Source organism: Python bivittatus, unplaced genomic scaffold, assembly GCF_059951505.1.
Source record: "Python bivittatus isolate LINGU-HERP-01145 unplaced genomic scaffold, Pbiv_v1 ctg000850_np1212, whole genome shotgun sequence".
Taxonomy (NCBI): domain Eukaryota; kingdom Metazoa; phylum Chordata; class Lepidosauria; order Squamata; family Pythonidae; genus Python; species Python bivittatus.
The window spans coordinates 2,056,150-2,082,421 of record NW_028277112.1 but is presented as its reverse complement, the minus strand read 5'-3'; positions in this window follow the sequence as shown (position 1 = coordinate 2,082,421).

The following is a 26,272-nucleotide window of genomic DNA, read 5'->3' as shown; positions in this document are numbered from 1 at the left end:
ACATAGTCTTGCATTGCCTAGCTCTTAAGGTCATTTCCCAAGGGTTCTCAAGACCAAACCACTTTCTCATATCAGCCTGGAGCTGACTGAAGTATTTTCTTTCCCATTTGAACCAATGAAAGAAAACAGAAGTAAATTACTAGAAACAGAAAAAAGATTAGTGCTCCCTTATCCTTCATGCCTTGTTTATCGCAAGCTGGTGGACTTCCCACCACTCCAATCCCCACACTCTTTGGATTGCTTTACATGTTGGTGGGGGACAAATAATATTCTGTAAGGACACAGCCACATTAGGACTTTGCACCATTTCAGAACCAGCTCTGGATTGGTGTGCTCTCAAGTTTGGCAAGATGAGTCAGGTTTTTCTGTCTCCATTCTGAATTATATGAAGATGAATCAAAACTGGAGTTTTGCTTTTTGCTTGTTTGTTTTGCAGTGCTGCAGCATTATTGAGCTTTTGGCCAGTCTTTTTTTCCAATCTGTGGGAGCCCTTGGCCTCAAGTCAAACTTTCTTCTCTCACTTTTAGAGCTTTCTGGTGCCTCTTGTTCTGCAAGTATCTCCCCATGTTCTCCATTCCAGCTGCTTCTGCCATGATTACAGCTATTGGGGAAAGTGGCTGGTTTCAGAAGTTGCCCATATGCTATTGTACTTCATCATCGACTAGCAGAAGCTGTCTAGGATTTCTTTCCCACTCCTGTCTGAAGATACCAAGGACTTTTTATGGAAACCAGCAAAATGTGTCTTTTCCTGTTAAGTGACAGCCCCTACCAGGTTTCTTGCATGTAACTGGTCCCTACTCATGGTGATTCATCTCCTGGTGCATGTTGTATTCAAGTGCAGCAAAAACACACATAACCAAGGAGATATATGGTATTGCCTGCTTGGTATGATAACAAAAACAATATTGGTCTATATCAAGGTGACCTGAAGGTATATTAAGATTTGATTATGCATAGAAGAGGTTGATGGAGCATAGCTGCAAAAGGATGCTGGAATTGAAAAAGTTGTTAGAGCCAGAATAGGATTACCTAATATTTAAAGTATGCCACAAAACAAGCCTAGCCAATTTGAAATGCTAGCTGGTTGTGTAACTGTGGAACTACCTTCACTGGAGAAAAAAATAGGCCATTTCCAAGCTGTTTGGTTTATTTTGTATTGTGTTTAAATGTTCCCTTATTTCCTAGTCAGGAATCATGGTAACAGAGCATTTCCTTCCTTTCTACCATCTGGCACTGAATTGTTAAAAAGTAAGGAGAAACTAGTCAGTATCTTCAGTCATCATCCTAAGAACATTTCCAGCTAACTTCTGAAGGATGTTGGTCTCTTTTTCATACAATATTAATAGATGTGAGCTTTGGTAAAGCTTGGGAATTCTTTGTTTTATAGCATTAATATGTTTGTCCTGCCTTCTTCAAGACAGTATGCAACAATTTAAAAAAATCCCCTCTCACCCCTATGGGTAGTATGTGTCTTTCTCAGTCTTGGGTCCTCTGCCAGATGCCTGGGAGCTTGAAGGTTCTGCACAGTATCTTAGCTGTCCCTAGCACTGCACTCTTCTGGAGAGCTCTGATGTTGTTCCTGGGATCTGCTGGAGCCACTCTCCCAGTTTAGGAGTCACAGCCCTGAGTGCTCCTTCTACTGCTGGGACCACTTTGGCCTTTACTTTCCGCATCCTCTCTAGTTCCTCCTCCAGCTTCTCATACTCCTTCTTCCTGATGTTGCTGTCACTTAACACTGCTACATCTATCACCACCGCTACCTTCTGATCCTTGTCCTTGTCTACTACCACGATGTCTGGTTGATTGGCCAGTACCTGCCTGTCCGTCTGGATCTGGAAGTCCCACAGGATCTTAGCCCTGTTATTCTCCACGACCTCCTGTGGAATCTCCCATCTAGACTTGGGGGGGGTCTAGCCCATACACTGTGCAGGTGCTCCAGTACGCAATGCCAGCTACTTGGTTGTGCCATTCAATCTATGCTGTTCCTGCCTGCATCTTACACCCTGCCACTATGTGTTGGACTGTCTCTGAGGCTTCTCTGCACAGTCTGCCCCTTGCGTCCTGTCTAGTATGGTAGACCCCTCCTTCTATGGATCTGGTGCTTAGTGCCTGTTCTTGTGCTGCTATGATCAGTGCCTCAGTGCTGTCTTTTAGTCTAGCCCTTTCCAGCTACTGGTAGGATTTTCCAATATCGGCCACCTCAGCTAACTGTCGATGGTTTGTCCCATACAGAGGCTTGTCTTGCCATGGTACTTCCGGTGCTTGAACTTCCTTCCATATCTGTTGCTGCCTCAGGCATTCTCTCAGCAGCTCATCTCTGGATGCCATCTTACTGATACGCTCCTGGATGCTCTGGGTTTCATCCAGGACAGTGGCTTTGACACTCACCAGACCCTGCTTGCCCTGGTGTACAGTCTCTGGGTGTTGGACATGGGGTAGAAACCTCCATAGATTGTGAGGAACTTCCAGGTCTTCACATCATCAGCTTCCACTGCTCCTTTGGCCAGCTCAGTATACCGGCAGGGTATTTGATGACTGGCAGGGTGTATGTGTTGAAAGTAAGGTGTTGTTAAAAAGTAAGGAGAAACTAGTCAGTATCTTCAATCATCATCCTAAGTGCATTTCCAGCTACCTTCTGAAGGATATTGGTCTCTGTTTCATGCAATATTAATAGAGCTGAACTTGGTAAAGGGTGGGAATTCTTTGTTTTATAGCAAAGAAGAACTAATTATAGTTATTAATAAATAACACACACAAAATCCAACAATATACAATAATCATTCCCAAATGTTAAAACAATGATAAAACACTGAAAGCAATTTAGAAGTGCTTATGGTAGTTACAAATTACTTAACTACTTTGTTGTGTAATACCAAGCATTTGGTACAATAAGCCCAGAGGATCTACTAGACCTTTGTGCTGTGACCTCCACAAACAACAAAATTCTAGAACAAAATGTGCAAGTGAAGGTCCCAAGGCTACACAGGCCCCTAAAACCTGGAGTACAGCCTTTCCAAAAATTGCATCAAAATACACCTTTGCACCAGAAGGGAATTACAATTAAAGACATAGGAGCTGCAAATAATTAATTTATTTTTAATTATATTTAAATTAGGTTATATTTCATATTTGTTCTTGTTCTGCCCATTCTTTCACTCAGGAATGAGGAGGACTCCAGTCTGCTACCCAATAGTCAACTACAGTCATTATAATTCCCAAAGGATGTCCGTCCTATTCTAGACTACTATGGCCACACTCTTCCCTAAGTAATACTTTATTGCCTCTGTGGGCTGAATATTGTGAATTGAAATGCTCCAGTACTACCTCTCTGACTTGTTAAAAGAAGCACCAACATCCAATTAAAGCAAATTACATCTAGTAATCTGTGTCCGGAAATATGGAAACAAAGGGTAGGGTGGAGATACTTCACTGGGGATATATAGAATATAAGTTTAATGTGGAAAACTGCTCACTGCTAAGAACTACAGTAGGTCAAACACAATGGAGAAAGATTGAGAGAGATCTGAAACTATGCCTAAAATGGAAACAAGCTTCAGGACCCTGAAAAAAAAAATGATCTGGGAAATTGGAGTAGATATACATTTTAGACTAGGAGCCAATGTCTGGCATCATTCAGAAAGAGGAAATGGATTCCTGGTTTTGTCACTGAGTGACCAGATTATAAATCAAAAGGTGCACTGACAACCAAAACAATGACAATGGTAGATACAAACGTTGTAATCCATTCCTTTTCCCCATGTTTGACAAAGTAGAAGTAGACTTATTCTTGATGAGAAATAAAAAAGAAATTCATTATATGTCAGGTAGGAAAGTCTACAGAAACTTTTAGCAAGCCTGCCAAGAAGTTATAGGAGTTTAAGTTTATATTGGAACATAGCTTTAAAACCCATATTTCTTATTTAAGAAATAAGCATTAAGCGTTTTTCTTGTCATGCCACATCTCATTCCCTGAAGACCCATTTAGTACTCCAAGTACATGAGCAAGGCACAATTTACATTTTCCACACAATTCACATGTTCCACACAACACTATTTAGCATATGGTGCAAGGAGCACTGGGTTTTTAAAGAAACGCAGTGCTGTGCACAGTCATGGAGATGATGGCAGAATACCTCTAGTACAGGTGAAACTCGAAAAATTAGAATATCGTGCAAATGTTCATTTATGTCAGTAAGGCAACTCAAAAGGTGAAACCAATATATGAGATAGACGCATTACATGCAAAGTGAGATATGTCAAGCCTTACTTTGGTATAATTGTGATGAGTATGGCGTACAGCTTATGAAAACCCCAAATTCACAATCTCAGAAAATTAGAATAGTGTGAAAAGGTTCAATATTCTAGGCTCAAAGTGTCCCACTCTAATCAGCTAATGAATCCATAACAAAGGGTTCCTGAGCCTTTAAATGGTCTCTCAGGCTGGTTCAGTAGGAATCCCAAGCATGGGAAAGACTGCTGACCTGACAGTTGTGCAGAAAACCATCACTGACACCCTCCATAAGGAGGGAAAGCCCCAAAAGGTAATTGCAAAAGAAGTTGGATGTTCCCAAAGTGCTGTATCAAAGCACATCAATAGAAGGTTATGTGGAAGGGAAAAGTGTGGTAGAAAAAGGTGCACAAGCAGCAGGGATGACCGCAGCCTGGAGAGGATTGTCAGGAAAAGCCATTCAAAAGTGTTGGGGACTTTCACTAGGAGTGGACTGAGGCTGGAGTTAGTGGATCAAGAGCCACCACACACACACGGATCCTGGACATGGGCTTCAAATGTCGTATTCCTCTTGTCAAGCCGCTCCTGAACAACAAACAACGTCAGAAGTGTCTTACCTGGGCTACAGAAAAAAAGAACTGGTCTGTTGCCCAGTGGTCCAAAGTCCTCTTTTCTGATGAGAGCAACTTTTGCATCTCATTTGGGAACCAAGGACCCAGAGTCTGGAGGAAGAATGGAGAGGCACACAATGCACGATGCTTGAAGTCCAGTGTGAAGTTTCCACAGTCTGTGTTGATTTGGGGAGCCATGTCATCTGCTGGTGTTGGTCCACTATGCTTCATTAAGTCCAGGGTCAACGCAGCCGTCTACCAGGAGGTTTTGGAGCACTTCATGCTTCCTTCCGCAGACGAGCTTTATGGGGATGCTGACTTCATTTTCCAGCAGGACTTGGCACCTGCGCACACTGCCAAAAGTACCAAAACCTGGTTCAATGACCATGGGATTACTGTGCTTGATTGGCCAGCAAACTCGCCTGACCTGAACCCCATAGAGAATCTATGGGGCATTGCCAAGAGAAAGATGAGGGACATGAGACCGAACAATGCAGTGGAGCTGAAGGCCGTTATTGAAGCATCCTGGTCTTCCATAACACCTCAGCAGTGCCACAGGCTGATAGCATCCATGCCACGCCGCATTGCGGCAGTCATTGCTGCAAAAGGGGCTCAAACCAAGTACTGAGTACATATGCATGCTTATACTTTGCAGAGGTCCGATATTGTTCTATTTCCAATCCTTGTGTTATTGATGTCATGCAATATTCTAATTTTCTGAGATTGTGAATTTGGGGTTTTCATAAGCTGTACGCCATAATCATCACAATTATACCAAAGTAAGGCTTGACATATCTCGCTTTGCATGTAATACGTCTATCTCATATATTGGTTTCACCTTTTGAGTTGCCTTACTGACATAAATGAACATTTGCACGATATTCTAATTTTTCGAGTTTCACCTAGTATGGAGCAACAGAGGTGCTAACAAGTGAATCCTTCAAAATGTATAACAAGAGCCTGCAGCTTTTTCTAAAGCAACAGCCATGGTTGGCCTTTAAAAGATCGCCAGGAGCCACTCTATAAAAAGTAGAGATAAGTCCATAACAAAATTTTGATTTCATTTCATATATACTTGGACATATTAAATATTGTTATTGTGGTCATTTCTCAATTTTACAAAATTACAATCTGGTAACAACTTTTGGAGGCCACATTCAAGGCTTTGGGGTTGGGTTCTCATATTATGCAGCTTTGGTTTATGTAAAGGAAGCAGAAACTGTTTATCACCACATGATTTGTACCAACCAGTAACTCCATTGGGTACACCAAAGTAAATGTGGTCAGTAGAAACCCTTACACTCCTTCTCCGAAGAACACCAAGACACAGTGGAAGATGACAATTCAACAGGAATGATAAAAGAATCGAATTGTTTAAAATATTTCCTTTGAGAGGAAGAAAAAAGATAAAAAGTTGTCAGATGTTAGCATTTTCATGCTCAAGATATGAGAAATGGGGTGTCTAAGAACTGATCTAGGAAGATGGTGGGATGGAACTCCCTAGCTATTTTTTTAAATAAAGTTGTTGTTAAACTGGAGGCCTATGGCATGCAAACAAATAGGATCACATGAGAATTTCTTCATAGGACCCAGTTTCTACATTTCATATTTTTCTGATTTTCAAAAGGTTCTTAGTGTTTTTGTGATAGTTCTATGAACAATGCTTTCAAAAGTTTCATCACAGTATTCAGGTATGTTTCCCTTGGCCTTCTCCCTTTAAAAATACATTTTAAACAGGCAGCTGACATTAGAAAAATTGCAGATCCATATAACGTAGATGATGCATTAGAAATTTGTACTTACTGTTCTCACTTAAATTTAATAGAATATATTTGTATAACATAGAGGCAGATTTAAGGCTCTTGTGCTAGGACACATAGTCTATGTAAGTTTTGTTTTATTTATACTTTATTTATTTATGAATTTCACTTATTAGAACCAACTGCTTGCACGAGCTTTTAAAATAAGGATTTCACTTTTTTTCCAGGCTTTGAAAAAAAAGGGCATGTCATAACAAAAATACAAAGTTTGGGGGAAAGTTAGAAAAAAACCCTAAATCTGCTTTCAATTAAATGGTACCACTTTGAGTAGTCCCTGTTTCATTTCTCCTTTCTGCTTGGGGCTATTTTTTTTCCTTTCTACCAAGTGAAATGGAATGTAGTTTCTAACAGGATAGGCCATGTGATGCCCTCCAAATATTTTGTACTACACCTCCCACAAGCCTCTCCAAATACTTTATACTACAAGTCCCACAAATACCTTAATGTTAGAGGATATGCTGTGCATTCAGAAGTTCTAAATTTGGTTAGAATGGCTGAATAGCAGGTGATCGGAAAGGACTCTGCCTGAGAAGCAGTATTTTTCACCTTAGCATCTTCCAGATCCATGAAATTCATTGCCCTGAATTCCTGAGCCACATGGCCACTGCTGAGAATTCTAGAAACCAAAGTCAACACGTTTGGAAGTTACCAAAGCAGGAAGTACATAAGTATATTTTAAAAATAGTGGTTGTAAGATTGGATAAGGTGGGAGAGAATGGATGGGTGAATTGAATGTATAAAATTATATTACCTTCTTTTGTATTCTATTATCTCAACAATAAAATAATTTCAAAACTTATACACTAACATGTGCAAACACAGAGAGAGAGAGAGACACACACATGGACATGGACACTATTCTTGATACAGATACTTTCACCTTCGAGCACACCTACTAGATCCCTTCTCCTACTCCTGTATGTCCATTTACATATTCCACAGCATCTGTGTGTGGCACTCAACCTAAAAAGAAGTTTATGAACCATGATCTATTAGTCACTGATTTCCCCTACCCTGCTGTAACTGCCAGGATTGTAATGTGTCATAAGAGGAAAATTATTACCTCCATTAGGAGTAATCACATTAACTATATTTAATTTAAATGAACATTAAATAAATCAAAGGTAGATTTTGTCCTTGCTCCACCCACAGTTTTGTTCTGACCCTACCTATTTTTTTAAATTGCCCCCTCTTTCCCAGAATATCATGCAAAGGCCAAACATGGACCTTAGCTTGGGTGAAATCTGCAGAGCCCTGCTCTAGAGAGCGTTCTTACAATCTAGGAGACTAGTAGTTTGACCTGGAATAAGGGTAAGCTGGCAAAGACTGAAGAGAAGACCACCACCATGCAAAGCCCATATTTTGGTATTGAGTTATAGTCTCTGCAATAGACAGACTTTACAACTGTAGAATGTTTATTCCCAGGCTACCAACCAACCTACTGAGACCTAAACATGCAGTTGCAAAGCATGTTGAACCTTTGTTTCTTCATCCTCAAGGCAGGCTCTTCCATAATTCTCTTCCACAGTCTTTGTCCCACTCCATCTTACACCCACTGGGTCTTCTTGTCAAAACAAGGCACCAGCAGAAAGGGGATCGTTGCCCTTCAGAAGTTGGCCTCTTACCATTACTTGCTATCACAGGAGGCCTGTTGTTTGCATTGCAGGCCAAGCACAAAAGCCCTTGCAAGCTGACCAGAAAGTCCACTGCTCCTTAGGCCAAATCACTTATCAAATAGGACATAACTTAAGGGGAAGAAAAGTCCCCAGATCCCCAAGGTGATAAGAACATTTTCATTTTCAGTACAAATAGCAAACCTTGATTGGTTTCAGTGAAGAAAGAAAAGGTTGACCCTTCTGTGTAACTCTGAAGCAAGGACCTTTTTTCTTTCTTCTTTCTTTCTAAGCTCTGAATGGCTTGCTTTGCACTCAACTTAACTCATGTACTGGACTTTGTCCAAGTACATTTTGTCTTTTGATAGAAGGCCAGCCTTCACTCAGCTGTGGTGCCGGGTTTTTTCTCACTCTTCTTTTTTCCCAACTCCCTCCCCCCCTCGCCATTGTGTCTCTCCATTATTTGTCCCATTTCTTAGTGCAGCCAAAAGAGGGGCAGGATGAAGGGAAGCCTCTGATAAGTGCCGAGATGATTGGCTCTGAAGCTCTCCAGGACCTTCTCCTCTCTGGCAGTGCTCTCTGCCATCCCTTGTTAATGAGTTCTGGGCACTGAACTGCCCTACGCTGGGCTCTAGGTATGCCTAAAACCAGCTGAGGCTGAAAACATTTGAACTCTCACTCTGCCAAATAGCTTCCAGATGTGTAAGATATAGCCTTGCTCTGCACTCTGACTGAGGCTGTGCCAGCATACGTCTGCACATTTCTGGTACATGGGGAACATGAAAGAGGATCTTTTACAACATCTGTTGCCTTTCCTGATCCTCTCTCTGTATTGCTGTGTGTGTGTGTGTTTTTCCTTCAGCTCATCCTTCCAATTTTCAAATACTGTGACTTTTTAAAAAACGGCCACATCTTTCCACTGATGCTCTGAAGCCTTTGAATGTTTCATACCTTATAGATTGGACACAGGATATGCAGACTACTTCCACTGCCACTTTAGTCTATAACATAGGCTTCATTTCTCCCTTAAACTCCCATTCGTGTGTGATTCATGGGAGTGCAGTTATCAGTGACATACTTTAACATAAGCCATGTTCAGTCTAGGCAGCTCACTGAAAAAGGGGAGGGGGGCTAAGAAAAAAAATCCTCCCAAATTCCAAAAGTACAAATGAAAGCATGCTTTAGACCAGTGTTTCTCAACCTTGTCAAAATTAAGATGTGTGGACTTCAACTCCCAGAATTCCCTAGCCAGCATGCCTCACCATTGCTGGCTGGGGAAATCTGGGAATTGATCTCTACACAACTCAAAGTTGTGAAGGTTGAGAAACACTGCTTTAGATTAGGAAAAGAACTATATTTATGTTTAATTACTGTTAGTTTTCTTCAGAGATGGACAAGAATTCTGGGTCAATAAGCACATTGGGAATTCTGAGAGTATATCATGGGGAAACCCATCATGCTGTAGTGATTAAGGTGTTGGATTAGAACCAAGGAGACTCACATTTAAGGATGATAAAATGAAGGGAACCTGGCCTGAGCTCTTGGAGAAAAGGCAGGATATAAATATAAATCTAATAGATAAACTAAATGGACATTCTCACTAATTAGACACCATGGGGTTAGCTTACTGATACCAAAGTTTAAGGCAAAATCAGGTGAATTAATGTGACTGGGCAAAAGTTGTACCTGCTACAGCCTTAAAAAAAAAAAGTAGACAATTCAGGGATACTTTACAGTCAGAATATTTGGAGGTTACCTAAAGTGAACTCCAAGTTTAGTATTGCCCACTTTGATGATTTGTGAGCATCCAAGATCTCACTTCTCAATAGGTACCCTATGACCTTCCACATTTAGCATATATGTTTTACTTTTCTAGCAAATACATAAAAATGCTTCCAGCTACAAAATATTTTTTTTTAAAAAGCACAGTAGTCTGTTTTAAGACTGCACTTTTAAAATATGGAAATCACTCTATTACATATGCTTTAGATTTGCATCAATACAAAATGAAAGCACAGTGGAGAGATTCCAGTATACTTGCAGTTGATTTTTTAGTACATGCACTAACTTAATTCACATTTATCCTCCCAGTCTTCTTTAGAGGCTATTAATAATGGTTCCAAAAAAGACAATTCATGGAAAAGCAAAATAATTGAGTATTTAATTAATCCTTTCATGGCAACAAAGTGGCACATTTTGGATTTCTTTTTAATTTTACTCTCAACACATTTCCTTGCAGAACTGTAGATGTATGTACATGTGCCACAAACATATGGGTGCCATTCTGTTCTATCAGACTATTTTCCCAACAACATTAGACAGAAGATGCTAAGGAATTGGTTATAAACAGGCCAACTGAACAAACAGGCTTGATCCAATTAATCAATGGCAAGAACCAACAACTGGACTTTCAAAACTGACTTTGGGCTTACTACTTTTATAAAGATCTCTCCCCAATATGTAGTTGATATGAGAATGAGTAATATCTAAATGAATATATGCTCACTAATGTGGTTATTTGCTATTTGCCCTTGATATTTCTGACCCAGTGTCTGAATCGAAAAAAAAGCCCTGGGGTAATAGTTTGGCAGCCTTTCCATAGAGAGTCCAGCAATCTGGAATCATCCAGATTCTTATTATTTTATTTATTTGCCAGAGTTGCAGAAATCAGTCCCATGGATTCATTTTGGACAAGACTCAGATGTTCCTCTATTCTGCTTACAATGGATATCATGATTCTGGCTAACACTAGGAGTCCCATTGTTACTATGAAAATAGAATACTGCATACAAAGAAAAAATTGTGCCATTTGTCAGTACAAATAATCTGAAGTTAATTAGGCATTAATATATTGAATAATTACAATTAATGTTTTGCAGGTCATATGCCAATTTCTGAGGGAACTGGGTAAGTACAACATGCTCCTCTTTCCATATGTTGTGATGAAAACCCATTTTGTCAGTACATTACAGATGGATGAAATAATGCAGTAGCATCTAAGTAGTTTAGATTACATGACACGAAGAAGGAATCATCAGAGCTGCTCCAGTTTTGATGGGTGCCTTCTTACATCAGTTGATTCCTGGGGACTGGCTCCCTACTAAGTATCATGCATTTGCTTCCGGGACAATCACTAGTGTTACATCAAAAGTATATGAAATTAAAATAGCCGAACCCAAATCCATCTGCCTGAATGCTAGAAAGGATTTGATAAACCAGAGCTCAGGCCAGATAATAGTCCCCAAGAGTGACCATCAGCTGGCCAATAGTACTGTTGCTGACAGTGGGCCTGGGGACAGGAATGTAAGGACATACATTGAAGGATCCTTTGCTCTTCCTATTCCTTCTTTCTGAATTGTACAGCAGACATTGTTAATTTCCTGTCCAAAACTTAAGAAGGAGACAAGGAATCCAGGTGGGTAATTATATATTTACAGTGACCAGGAGTAACAAAGTATCTCTACATTTCTAAGCTGGTGAGATGTCATTGCTCTGAAATTGTTCTTCATTCCCAAAATCTGAAAATTAGGGGGAAAATTACGTTCTTTCCTATTTTAAAATAACACATTCCATTTGGTCTTCTTACTTCTTTCTCTGGGTATACTGAAACACTGGGATACCCTAGTGTGGAAATAACATGATCTTTTTGGGCCAATGGGAATGTTTAGGTATGTATGCATGCATGCATTTATTTATTCATTCATTTAATATATATGGCTGCCCATTTCACAAAAGTACTCTGGATAGCATAAAAGGGTTTTTAAAAACAGCAACAATTTTTGAAAAGATGCTGTGGGCACTTTCACAAAATGGTTGTCATGGTGGGCATGACCTATCTTCAAGCACCCATATAGTACAAGACAAATAAAACATTGGATTGCAACTACCCAACGTTTTATTTTTTAAGAATACCTCTGGGGACTATATGGCCCAGAGCTATTGTGGAAAATGCAACAATATTTGTTGGTTATCCTTAAAGCTGGCATTTTGCTGTGAGGCTATGCTAACTACCCCTTTACTCTTTAAATGAAAAAGATGTCTAAAAATCAAATTCAGTGGGACAAGGAGCATAGTGGGCTCCAACAAATATGTCAGGCTCATAGCAGAGACCCAGATCCTCCAATACCCTCCATTCTTTGATATATTTGCCAATGAAAAAAATTAATCATAGCAGGAGGAAAAACTTCAGGTGAAGGTCTTAATCCCTTTCACTCTCATTAAAAAGTAACCTCCACCAGCCAGAAAATAATCTTTGGAAGTGAGGTGTACACAATTTCCCATGGGGAAATAGCTTATGAATTATATCTGAGGGAAGTATAGAAACTTTGGAGACTATTTGCAGTAGCAATGATTGATTTTTCTTTTGTTTCTATTTACAGCAGATGTTGGTCTACCATCCAATTTGGGAAAAAAACCCAACCCTTGGAGCACATTCAGTCTTATGGTATGAATTTGCTAGGCATGAGCGCTAGGTGGCAACTACATTACAGTATTCATATATCTTAAATGGTGTTAGGCAGAAACTTCTAGAATTTTTGTTTTTGGAAATCTAAAGAAAATTTAGGACAATTTAAATTTAGTTGTTCATCTTTCCTCTGTGAATGGAAAGTGTCTGTTTACTGTTTATTTTAGTCTGTGACCAGTCAGTGTATCAAAGAGAAAAATAAAGACATCAGACAAACAACCCAACAAATAAAATATACAAGACATAATCAAACTGCAGCATGTGAGAACCCTATCAGCTATCTAAAATCACCTAGCCAGCTAAAATTGTTGTTAGTTGTCCTAAAACAGTGTTGTCCAAACTTGGCCATTTTAAGATGAGTGGAGTTAAACTCCCAGAATTCCCCAGCCAGCCATGCTGGCTGGGGAATTCTGGGAGTTGAAGTCCACTCATCTTAAAGTGGCCAAGTTTGGACAACACTGTCCTAAAACAAGGCAAAAAAAAAATGTTGCTTACCATCAAGGGCATGTTTACTTATGTAATCAGAAATGAATAAATTTATTTTTGTTACAAATTGGCAAAAAGAGACAATCAACAGCTATTGGGCAGGAAACATTGCCCTGGAGGTCTGACAACAGTGAAATATGCTTTCTTAGCAGGGGAGGCACCTTGATCACAAATGTAAAGTGGCCATGAACACTCTTATGCAATTGTTTTTCTTTCTGTGAAATCACTCCAGTGGTCTGTGGACTCCTCAGATTCCTGATCAAAGAAAGTTCTCATTGGAGTGGCTTCTTCAGTAGAGAGCTTCCTTTTGGTATCAATGGACATGTGACATCTGGAAAGGCCCAAGAACAGTAAGACAATACATATACCTCCTTCAGCCACCTCAAAAGTAAGGGAAATGCAAGGACCTTAACTCATCCATGAGAATTTCACCCAATTATTTTTTCTGAATTTTTATAATGAAGAAGCTCAAGGTTAAGGTAGAGTCACTGAAAAAAAAGCACAGGTTTCCTCTCAGTATTACTTATGCTTTGATATTGCCATATTGTAATACTGCTAGATTTGTTTTTAGCTGTGAGACACGTTTGAATTTTTATCTTTGAAGGCATAAGAAGAATAATTTAAATGAATAAAATATACAAATGTGCTTGCCAAATTAAAGCAAAGCATTTTATCTTCAGAAAGAAACTGGCTGTGAATTGTAATCCACCCCACACTCAACATCAAAATCTTTTTGCTACCTCCCAAAACTTTAAATGGAGCTACACTGGGGGGAAAAGAGCAAGATGTATGAAATGTTGGACTAATTCATTTTTTATGCATCAAGTCGAACATTGTGTTTCATGCCAAGTTTCTGGATTAGTGAAAATAAGAGCTAGGAAGCCTCCAAACCCACATTCTTTCAGCTAACTGTTCTCAGCTTTCAGCCCTTTCCTTGGAGGGTGTTATTCAATATTTTACTATGGGGCATGGTGACTGATAAGCTCATTTTACCAATTAAATAAAAGCACATTGCTAGCTATTTGCCAGATGGAATTATTACTGCCTAACATGACCTTCACTGGAACCCAATAGCTGATTTGACACAGCATCCTTCACTGGTCAAATGAAATATGAACCATAGATACAACAAGCCTTGGCTTTAGGAAACACAGACTTAACTCTGAATGCAGATGTGAATTTTGACAATGAAGCGGTGAATATCACCTCTTCCAGAGTTTCCGGAATGAGATTTACCATCTTTTTACTCCTGAAAAAATTGTGATCCATACCACATTTGATTGATAACTAAAATTTAATGATTTCCTGGATGATTCCAATAGAATGGGAGGGGAGACACCCAAAGTGAGAGATATCACAGCTACATCATTTTCATGGCTTCCTATTATTTCTTCAGCACTGCTAATTTTTGTCCTGTAGCATCTAAATCTAAGGCATTGACTAAATAGGAAATCTCACAAAAATGTTTCATTTACAAATGTTTGTTACCTACCTTCAGTATTCAAGTTAAAGCTGGCTAGAAGTCTGAAACAGTGTGTTTCCTACATGTCATTTAGATCAATCCGTAATGCCTGTTCTGAGTCCAACACTCACTTGGCCAAAAGGCAGGCTGGGAGAACCATGTAGCCCACTTCAGCAGGTACTTATAGAACCATAAAGGTGGAAGGGACCCCTGTGGGACCCTATTGCCGCAAAACCCCTACAATGACATCCTTAACAGGCAGCAATTCAGCCCAGTGATTTCATTGACAAAACCAAAATCCAAATCCAGGTGAGACAAATCAAATTTTGATTGAAACACAAGCAAAAAATAAGGATAATGAAAAGTCGTGTCATTCCAGTTTTACCTTTATTAGGTCCTGAAATGTTTCTTCCTCCCTGAACAATAAGGACAAAGAAGAGAAAGAAAACCAATGTTTAAAAATAAAGTAACCACTGTGTGGTTGACCTGTGACCTGAATTAAATCTCCTGGGGTTTTGGTTTAGTAGCCTTTTCATTCCACCAAAGGGGTAGACAAGTGTTTCTCAACCTTGGCAACTTTAAGACATGTGGACTTCAACTTTCAGATGCTGGCTGGGGAATTCTGGGAGTTGAAGTCCACATGTCTTAAAGTTGCCAAGGTTGAGAAACATTGGGGTAGATGATCCTTGGAACTAGTAAACAGGAGCTAATTAATAAAGGGCATGGGTGGGAAAACATTCTCTTTTAGCACTGATTCAAAGCAACAATTACAAAAAGTTAAAAGTTGTCAATCCCAAGTGCAGCTTGAATCCAGTTCTAAAAAAAAATGTGGCAACTATCCAGGAATTAATTAACCTTCAAAAAAGGAAAGCTTCATTCCATTTCCATAGATTTTTTCCCCTTTTACTGTACAAAAGGGTGCTATTTCTTATTCACAAAGCATGTTAAAATCAAGCTCTTTGATATTGCAGTGGCATAAGATTGTCTTTTACAAAACAGGTAGCACAATAATATTTTTGCACGATTGATTCCCACAGGCACTAAAGCATAATGAAATGGTTTCCAGCTGGAAACAGCCACTCTTTCTCCAGCATCTCTGCTGGCTTCTGTCTTCAACCCAGTCTTGAATGCAAAAAAAAATACGGATACAATCTTTCTTTAGTTTTGTACCCAAAGGGACATCTTGGAGATAATTGCACATGCAAACAATAATCTAATATTGTTTCACCTTATTGAAGGTTATAAGTAGGATTGGATTGGGGGAAAAATTATAGGGTCTAGCACTCAGGGATGTTCAATAAAGAATCAACTCATTGTCCAGAAGCAGAAGTAAAATAAACGTCTACATTAAATACAAGGCAGTGAGAACAGATTTTAGAAGAAAAGCATCAGATCTTTTGCATACCTTTCTCCTTTCCTTAATTTGTGTCAAGCAAACCCTTGGGGCTTTCTTCATTTCACCTCCACTGTCAGAAATGTAGAAGGAAATATTTCTATAAAGTGTTCAGTAGAAACCTTCTCTGTCAGGGGTAGATAATCTTTTTAGCTGGTGAGCAGACTTGGAATATTGAGGGTATGTCACGGGCACTTTCAGTAAAGGCTGCCTCATGTACCATTTAGCAGAACCAAACTGATGTTATTGTTCTTGGCCATCTCTTCAGGCTGTTGTCTATTACCTCAGTTCTTCATTATCGTTGGGTGGTGGGGTGGGGTGAAGAACTGGTAAGTATCAGGAATACAGAGAAGTCAGAGGTTTCCAACAGGGAATGAAAGAGAGGGAATGAGTCTGGGGCTAGATTTCTCCCAAGCTGTAGTTCCTTCCAGCAGCTCAGAACTTGGTCAGTAATTCCAAATCCTACAAAAAGGACATTACAGCAGTTATGACATTTGGTCATTTGATGTTCAGCTCACCTGGAGAATAAGAGCTATCCCCTTCATGAATCCTGGGTGGAGTGAGTGAGAAGAATCCATGGAAAGTATGATGCTGTGTTTCTAAAATACTGTTAAAACTATATTCTGCATTCATTGTAAGGACATACCTGATTTTTCTCTGTCTTGAGTTTGTAGTTTCCTTGATTCAGGATTGTTTCATAGCCATAGAAAATAATATTTTAATTTACAGTAGTGGAAAGTCATTTTAATTTCACCTTCCTTTGGGATGACAAGAAATAAAACTCCAACAGGATAGGAATCACAGGAGATGGGCCTGCACTGAGCACTGAGGCATTATAATAGCACACCCTATTAATTATAGCAATAGTGTAGCAACAAGAGACCATCTCATATAGTGCCGAAGAATATCTGGAATCTTTGATAATAGTGATCAGAGAGGGCTGGGTTCATTCTCACTTTCCCTTAACACCAGCGTTAGCTGATAACAAACTATGGGGCAACCACTTTCTCCACTTTTAAAACAGCAGGGCACACCAGGCTACCATAAAGACATTAAATAAAGCAAACACAGCAATTTCTTCTGCAATATGTTAGCCTAAGCCAAAAAGGTTTGACTGAACATATCAAAAGGCAAATAACTATGTGCTTTACATTGTTATTTTTGGAAGAAAAAATTCCTAGAGATGGAACAAAGAAGAAAGGGATTGCTGCCAATTACCACCATCAGATTTCCTCACTGAACATGACACACTTAGCGAAGTCAGTGTGGGAATGAAAATAAAATCAAAACAAACAAAGCAAGTTCCCCAAATGATATGTGAGGTATGTGGTTCAGTGGTGAAGGTGCTGGACTGACATTGGGAAGATCAGATTCAAGACCTTACTCAACCATGGAGTTCACTGGGTGACTTCAGGCTCACCAACCTAGCTCTCCAGGAAGTTCTAAAAGATAAAGATAAAATATGTAGCGCCCTGACCTCTTTGAGGAAAGGCTGACCATAAATACAATAAGAAAATTGTTCATAATCACAACATTCTTTTAGAAAACCTAAAGGGTCCCTACATTCATTATGAAATACACTATGGAAGTTCAACACAAATGAACATAACAACCCAAAATTGCACGGATATGCAAAACTCTGTCAACAGTTCTGAGATACAATTAGCAAAGCCTGCTTGAGAAGTATTCAGACCAGAGCAAAGGCCTAAGGAAAATAACAGTAAATGTGTTGAACTCAAATTGCAGCCAACAGGCGAGGAGACCTGTCTTCATGAAATGCTCACTAATATATTTCAATATATATAAGGTAAGAATAATTCAAGCAGATATAAACACAAATGATTTGGCCTCCATGTATTCAACATTTGAGAACCTATTATTTTGGGTGTTTACATTGTGCTTTAGCAGAACCAGCTTCACCCTTGAAGGAATCTGCAGCAAATGTGATGGTCTTCTAGCACAATTGCAATGCTTCACACAGTTCATTACTTCTTGCATTTGCTCAGATAAACTCACGGCAGCTGGTCCACACCAGCAGGAAGATTACCAGCTGCTCCTCATGGCTGCATTAATGTGCATTCCTCCAACCCTTGAGTCAGCTTAAACTGCACTGCTCAGACAGCCAAATTCTAAGCTGCCTCAGTAACAAGGTTGGCTCAGGATGCTATTCTTCTGACAGTTTTGATGCAGGACAAGTTAAGGAAAGTGAGCAGTAGATTCCCCACCTTCATTTCCCCTCCCATCAAATACCAACAGCTTGTGGGAAAACATCCACCAGCCACTGTCCTTAATTAGACTGGGGAAGAGGCAAGTTCTGACAGATACCTAGACTCGGAGGTTAGCAATTTGTCAAAACTTGCTCTTCTTTTGTATAAGTGTCTTGTGGGAGTGCATTCAAAGGTAACCCAAGGTAGCCCAAGTCTTAGTAGATACCAGCTGATAGGCAATTTTCAACATGGGTTTAGCATTCTTCTGAAATAGTGCTGTTTGGAAGTAGCGCTATTCTGGAGCAGCACTGAGACCATGTTTAAAAGTAGCCTGAAAAACAGCTGAAAGGCACACCCTCCTCCTCGTCAGCCAGGCTATTTGGCAAGGAGATGCGTGCTTAGAACTGCAACTTGCTTGGAAATAAGTTCCATTGGATTTGGTGGGATTTATTTCTGACTCAGGCTGGCAAGATCTATTGGGGATTTCACTAGAACCCTGAGATCTCTCATCTGGAGCCAGATAGATATAAACATGCACTTAGAATTTATCTAGAGTATCAAAACTGAATGGCATTGCCAGACAGCACTCTTTCTCACTCTCTGTGTAGGAGGTTTTTCTTCTACAGCTCACTGGGTGGGGAGGATACAGCTTTTTATGCATCCTCCAAATGCCCTCAGAGGTCCTGCAGAAGGAAGGGAAGGAGCCAAACTTTCAGGTTGAACAGCGGTAAGAAAATCCAGAAAAGATGTACAAGCAGCTTCATAGACTGGACTATAACTATTACTGTATGTGATGAGAAGTTGGGGACATAAGAATCATTCTCTCAACACTGACCCCAAAGTTACACAATCTCACTGGCAGACAAGGCAACCACTCCCAAGCAGAGATCTTCCTGTGTGATCCAGGTGAGCAACCCTGAGCTCACAGGCCATGCAAGCCCTTCAGCTTTCTTTATTTTTGTTCTTGCAATTCCCAATGCTGCCCGGACCATGTGTCCTTGACATCCAGTGACAAACTGCCAATAGTGCAATATCCTGTTTTGGGCGGGGGGGGGGGATAGAAGCAAAATAAAATTGGTATGCTTAATGCTGAAGAGGATCAACCACCTAGAAAATCTTTTTTAAAAAAAACCTTCAAATCCTAGCTCTGCAGATATCATTCAATTATTGACTCAACTACTACAGGCCCCAACCAGAGAAAAACTGCCCACATCTGGCCTAAATGAATTATCCCATCTCAATACAGCAAAACAAAACAAAACAAAAGTTCCAATAGAAATAAATATGTGTAGCTCAGGGTTAAACTGTGGAGCCCTTCAGGTTCTCTGAGCTTGGTTCTGTTCTTGCAAACGTTTCATTACCCGGCTAAGTAACATCTTCAGTGCTAGACTGGAATGGGGTTTGCTCTCTGTTTATATACTGTGGTATGCCCTGCCTGTGTTGGTGGGGGTGTGGGTTTGATCCTTGATTAGGGTATTGTTTACTGCTTGATTGTATGCCTGGTGGTAACCTCTGCTTATCTGGGTGATGATTGCTGGTGAGGAGATGTTCTGGTCTTTTGTTCTCTTTTCTATTGTCTCTTTTGAATAGTGTGTAGATGCTGTTTATCTCTGTGTGTCTGTTGATGGCTGCCTTGTCTGAATACCAAGCTTCCAAGAATTCCCTTGCATTTTTGGATTTAGCTTGGTCTAAGATGCTGACAGTTTCCCAGTTGAAACTATGGTTAAGTCTGTCCATGTGTTGTGAAATTAAGGAGTTTTCATCATGTCTTCTGACTGCTAGTTGGTGTTCATGGATGCGCTCTGCTAGCCTTCTGCCTGTCTGTCCTACATAGTGTTTGTTACAGTCCTTACACTGTATGTTGTAGATGACTCCTGTTTTTTCTTCTTGGGCTACTGGGTCTTTTGGTTTGCTTAAGATGTTTTGGAGGGCTTTAGTTGGTTTGTGTGCTACGGAGATGCCATGTGGTTGTAATAGTCTGTTGGTAGTTTCTGAGACGTTTCTGATGTATGGCAGTGTGATCCTTTTGATAGCTTGTGTTGGTTGTGTTGTGGTAGGTTGAGTGGTCAGGCACTTTTTGATAAAGTTGTGTGGATATCCATTTTGTTGGAAGATGTTGTATAGGTGGTTCGTTTCCTTTTTCTGCTCTTCTGGGTTGCTGCAATGCGTTTGTGCTCGCTTGAATAATGTTCTTACACAGCTCCTCTTGTGGGAGGTTGGGTTGTTACTTTGGTAATGGAGTACTTGATTGGTGTGGGTTGTCTTCTGATAGACTTGGGTTTCTAATTTGCTGTTGTTTCCTCTGCTGATGAGGATATCCAGGAAGGCTAGCATGTTGTTGTTTTCTTCCTCTCTGGTGAATTTTATTCCTTTGAAGATGTTGTTGATGGTTTCATGTGTCTTCTCTAGTTGTTCCTTTTTTATTATAACAAAGGTGTCATCTACATACTGGATCCATACTTAGGTTGTATGTGTGGAAGTGCTATAGTTTCTAGGCGTTGCATTACAGTCTCTGCTATGAGTCCTGACAGTGGTGATCCCATGGGTGTGCCTCTGATTTGTTGGTATATCATCTTTTTATTATTTTTATTTTATTATGACATCTTTTCAGGAACTGTTTTGTTTTTTTTTTAGTGTATGAGCAAAACAGATACGATATGTTCTACTATAACATGGACACCAAAATATATATGCACACATGTACTGTTATATACTCATGTACATAAAAGACATAGCATTAATATATTCTTGTGAAGGAATGCATTTTCTTACCATTGGCATATTATTTATACTGTTGTAAATTTCACCAATGTTGTTGGTAAAAATGTTGAGATCCCCTAATTTGCATAACTAGTTGCTCCATTATAAAGTATACTAAAAATCCAACCTGTAGCTGCAATAAGCAGATGCAGGTTTGCACATGCACATGTCTTCATATTGAGCTCAGTCACACCACAAGCTGCTGGGGAAGCTGGCATCTCCTGCCCCTTCCCCAAGGTCTGAGGAAGAGACCAGGTATGGTAGCCAGCCAGAGGAAGGCTCTCCTTACAATAGGCAGGCAAAGGTAGGAACAAGGTACAAACGCTGGCTGGGATGTGGAATGATGAAAAATAAGACCTGATTAGCTGGGAGAGCTGTTTGCAATGTCCCTGATACATTGCTGGTGCTTCTTGTGGCTCCTGTGAGAAGATCTGTAGGAGCAATAGTATGTTCTTCTTGTCACAGACTGCTCTGCGTATGCATAATTGCCACTGAGGCAACCAAACCTTTGGAGTCCAATGCAGGCCGACCCTGGATCATCTTGACTACAGGAAATATTTTCAAACCATTCTTAGTTTCATTGCTTCTGAAGTACATGACATTGACAAAGGTCATTTCATAAGCTGCCTTTAGACAAAATGATTAGAAGCTGTAATATTTTCCAAGAAAGAGAGAGAGAGAGAAATGCCAGCTGTGCACACTTAAATTAGTTGTCTGGGCCTCAACAGCCCTTAGCAATGCAATCCCTGTCATTTTCAGTCAACTCGGGTCCTGTAGTTTCAAGATTAATCCAGTTTCCATGCATGGTGAAGAATTTACTGGTGTTCTCCCCTACAGGTATGATGAAATCTGACCCTGCTTAATTGTTTGCCTGATTGGAAACCCCAAAATAAAAATATCAGACTTATGTTAATAACAAATCCCAAAGTCTGGGTAGTACATAAACAAACATATGCATATATGCACAATTTTCTCCCTTCCTAATTCAATATAGTTAACTTGCTGAACTATCTGAATGATAAGCTGATATAAATGGAATAGTGATACCAACATAGAGTCACAGCTGATTATGACTACAGGTAGGCTGGGATCTAGAGAATTTTATATAGGTAGACAGACAGACAGACAAACAGATAGTAGGCCTTCACACTAAATTGCTGCTTTTATCAATAATTGCCTTTTGAAACAAATGAGCATCTTTTATTTCTCTTTGTTTGCAGATGAAACCAAGGGGCTGGGAAAAAAAAGAGAAGCTGAGCCAGAAGCAGAGAGAGTGGTCACCATTGTCCTGCTATCGCCTCTCCACACTGAAGGGGAAAATGCCTCTATGTTTGTGCCAGCTGGTAGAAAAAGAAATCTAGGAAGCAATTTTCAGTTTAAAAAAAATAACACAAGGGAAATATGTTAAGCTTTTCAATCTTCATCTTAGGGCACTTCCACAGAGCATTGTTTCCACTACTCCACCCTTTCCAAGCTGTTGGAAGTGGGCCCGCCAATCATCTTTACTCATAATGACCTTGAAACACTGAGAACATAAGAAGCCAGTGAGAGCTCTTTGTCCAACTGAGCTATAAGAGCATGCAAAACTTGTAAAGTGGTCAGTTAGCTCCAAGGTCCTAGAAAAACAAAAAATTGTCTCCATTGCCATTCCACACACAAAAAAAGAAATAAAGTAAAATTTCTAGTGCCCCCCACACTGTCACATGTTTTCTCTGGTTGTCTACCAAAAAAAAAAAAAAACCACCACCACCACCACCACCAGTGCTTGCAATGGGGTAAAGCTGCCTAACTACAAAGGTAGTATATGTATTATATCAAAAAGTACAGGATACCATTTTTTAAATTTTGCAGCTGGGTGCTTCAGTGCCCTTAACCATGGTTGTATACTGCAGTGGTGGCCACAACAGGAGAAAAGAAGTGGTAGAACTAAATGCATATTTTTGAGGTTACAAGAAATGGAATTTTCACTTTGCCACTTTTTTGAAGGAGCAAAAAACCCCTCATTGATTATGCCACACCAAAAGGAAAGCAAACAAAATGTTCAAACAGCCCACTGCTTTGCATACTCACTCATCCCCTGCCAAAGAGAAGAAGAGAGACAGAACTCTTGCCATTTTCACTGAAATACATCCTGCTCAATTAAGCCACTCTTTCTTTTTAAAGACCTGTTAGGGCAGCTGAAGCTCCAGATGGAACTAGGATGAGGTCCGTCCAATGGGGAATCAGACCATCTACAAGCTCTAAAGAGCTGCACCATTGCAAAAGGAATTCCTACTTCTCCCTCCCTTTTGCAATTTGGGTTGCATTATGGTTGAACTGGAAACAAACTGGCTCAGTTGCTCAACCAGTACTGTGAAAACAGAGTTGCTTTTGGATTGATGCAGAGACTGGTGTGGAAATGTCCTTCATCTTGTAGTTCAGAATTCATCTCCTATGACTTCACTTGGGTTGTGTAGCTCAGTGAGAGAGACCCAGTTTTGCTTGCAAAAGTTCCCAGCTGAAAAAATCCCTGGTATCAGTTATAGCAATACTGAGCTAAGCGGCACAATTGCCTGACGTAGTAGAAAAGGGCTTCCTACATTCTTAAAAGACTCTTGGAGAAAACATATGAACCAGCATCACATGTAGTTTAGCCTTCTATTACTGAATGTTTCAAGGAAGAAATATCTATGATAGGAATAATCATGTCTGGGTCTTTCTCATGAGGAGTACTCAGAAGCCTGTATGTGCATATCCTGCCATTCCAGGAACAGAATCTTCCAAAGAGGTCCAGACATTCCCATTTTTCCTCCTGATCACACTGATCCAGTTGTTCCAGAAATGGTTCAATGGTTTTCCAGAAGTTCATTTTCCAAACTGGAATCAGTCCTTTTATTATGAATATGGTGTTCTGAACTAAACAGATCTGTTTGGAGGCTGGATTATCTCCAGAACACTATAAACCACTTCTAGTTTTGGGGGGAAAAACCTTCTGGAGTACATTCAGAATGGCCAGATCAGCATGGTCTCTGGACCATTCCATTCTTGAAAAGAGAATTTTTGCCAACACTTTCTCAGAAGCATATCAACCATTTCACTTTTCATTAGGCCCCAGTGATAAACTTAATATCCATTAATTTACATTATTTTCAAAAATATCTAAGTTTACAATCTATTACTGAAGCATCATGTAACACAAGTTGATTTCTGGCTATCTAAGAAGCCCACTTTTCCTCTGGTTTTTGATCCTGAAACTTTTCTCAATTTCTCACGTCATGAGTTACCATTTTGAAAGAGAAAATCACTTTCATGCCGTAAGGTCCTACAAGAACATTCATAATTTATAATCCCTCACTCTACAAATGTAATGCAGGCCCAGCTCAGATTCCAAAAAACATAAACTGATGGGGTGGAAAGATAGGAGCATTACCACCAACGAATTTCATGCGTGTTCATTCTTCTCAGATCAAACAGCTGAAAAAAGTTTTTGTCATGATTTTTCCAAAACCAAAAGGCTCTGTTTGTTTATGTTCCTGTTTATTATTATATTTTAAAGAAGGGAGGGGAAAATAAACACTCTTAGGTCAGTCTTTAAAAGCTAGCTGGAATACACTGTTTACAGCTAAATGAGAAACCCATGCAAATCAGCATTGAAAATGAAAAGGAAGCCTGGTGGACCTCCTTTTTTACAGACAGAGCCCTGAATACAAACTGCCCCTGTCCGTTGTAACCACAGCAACCTGTGCCAGAGCTTGTAATTATGAAGTACGGCTCTCCACAACTATTTGGAGCAAGCTGTTGTGATGTCTTGTTTTATTTTGTGCTTCATGGAAAGGAGTAACAGGTCAACAATTTTCCAGCCTCCCAGGGTGAGACATTCTGCTCCTGCCCTCAGCCCACTAAGTATTACCGTAGAGCAGAGTCACCAGGAGAAGGGGGGGGAGGAGTGTCAACTCCTTTGCCTGGTAGTCATTTTCTTATTTGTATAAACTCACAAGCCCCTTCACTAATGCAAAACATACATGATTGGTGGGGGAGGGAGGGGGGAAAGAAGGAAAGAAGGAAATCATTACACACATCATTTTGTCCATCAATACTGGAAATACAGATAGGAAATTCTAGGCTGGGAATTCTGAGAGTTGTGGTTCCAGACTTTTGGAAGGCACCAGATTGGTGATGACAGCACATCCCAAAACAGTGTGTGTGAGAAAGTTGAGGCTTACTAATGCCCATTTCTTAAATTGTATGTGTGTGTGTGTGAGAGAGAGAGAGAGACAGACAGAGAGAGAGTGACTACTTTGTTGGAAAGGTCCTCACTTTTGGGCAGGGAGAAAGGTGCAAAGAAAGGAAATTGGGACGTATGAGAGACAGGGAAATGATTCATTCTCATGTAGATGTGAGGACAGCACACCGTCTGAATTGGGATCATTTAAAGCTCAAGGCCAGAATCAAAAGAGGGTGTCCCACATCCTTTCCTTGCTCAAATTTCCCCCCACCCCACGAAATATACACAACATGTGCATCTCTTCTCTTGGCATTTACTTTTGGAGCTCCATTTACAAAACTAACAGCTGGCAGGAGGCGGTTTCGGACAGGAAAACCCAGCTTGTTGTAAATCATCCCATAAAGAACTCAACAGCAACCCTTACAGGCTTGCGTCCACCAGGTCTCATTAGCAGCTGATAGCCATGCAGTCATATTACTATTTGTATCACCATACCCAGAAGATAACTACAGTGTGTGTCATCACATATGGCAAACGAAAGAGCAGAAATGACGGAGTGTTGACTTAGATCTGGGAGACCTGAGTTCAGATTTCTGCACGCCTTAAGCCAAGTCCCATATGTTATGCTAATTTAGCTCACAGAGCAGTAGTAGACAGATGTTTTGGACATGCAGTTCCCATCAGCTCTGACGGCAACAGACAGTGGGAATGGCAATCCTAAATATCTGGAGGATGCCAGGTTGCCTACCCTTTTAGAGAGGACAGAAGGCCATCCTGCAGTTCCTTAAGGAAAACAGGAATTGACTTCAACAATACTAAATAAATAATAAATGGGGGAGGAAGAGGGTATCCTATTTCCCCAGATTTAGAACAGCTCACGTTTAAAAGCTGGAGCCAATGCAACTTCCACATAAGAGAAGTGCATTTACAGAGAAAGGCATATGTAGAGTGCCTGACAAATACATTTTTCCCAACTGCATGCCTCCTCAGAAGTAGGTCTCATTGAATCCATATGGCTTATTC